This window comes from Corylus avellana, chromosome 1 (assembly GCF_965113065.1).
Source record: "Corylus avellana chromosome 1, dhCorAvel1.hap1.2, whole genome shotgun sequence".
Lineage (NCBI taxonomy): Eukaryota > Viridiplantae > Streptophyta > Magnoliopsida > Fagales > Betulaceae > Corylus > Corylus avellana.
This window is the reverse complement of record NC_142490.1, coordinates 15435416-15436115: the sequence shown is the minus strand read 5'-3', so window position 1 is coordinate 15436115 and position 700 is coordinate 15435416.

The following is a 700-nucleotide window of genomic DNA, read 5'->3' as shown; positions in this document are numbered from 1 at the left end:
TAGAGCAACTCCTCTCCACTGAACTCATTTCACAATTTGAGTATCTCGCCACTGACACCACTTCTGCCACATAGAAATGGGAGGTACATATTCTATTTTTATATTACATGCATATTATAACCAAATACATGCAGGAAAAGCTCAATGTATGAGGAGTTTGTTCCAAATCATATGGCCAAGATCACTCCGCCTCATACGGCCGAGTTCACTTCCGCATCATAAGGCTGAGCATCCCTCCGCCTCATACAGCTGAGCATCCCTCCACCTCATACGGCTGAGCATCCATCCGCCTCATATGATCGAGCATTGCTCTGCCTCTACATAGCCAAGCGCATCGCTCCGCCTCACCATGGTCGAGCATCGCTTTGTCGCACCAAGGCCAAGCTTCATTGAGCTTCCCCGCTCCCTACTGAGTCCATGATCGCCTTGCCCTCGTTCACTATCGCCGGATCTTGCCGAAAGTTCAAGTGATCTCGAGATTTCCTAGGAATCCAAACAAAAGGATCCCGAGAGTCACATATCCAAGAATGAGGGGTATCTAGTTTGAAGATCATCTCTGAAATTTGAAGAAAAGGCTTGGCGAGCGCAAAGTAGGCAATCATCCCAGCCAGGGTTGGATCGAGAAGCGCTTTGGCTCAAGTGCAATGATGAAAGCCTCAAGCTACACCTTGACATGCTGTAGGAGAAGCGGAACTAGTCC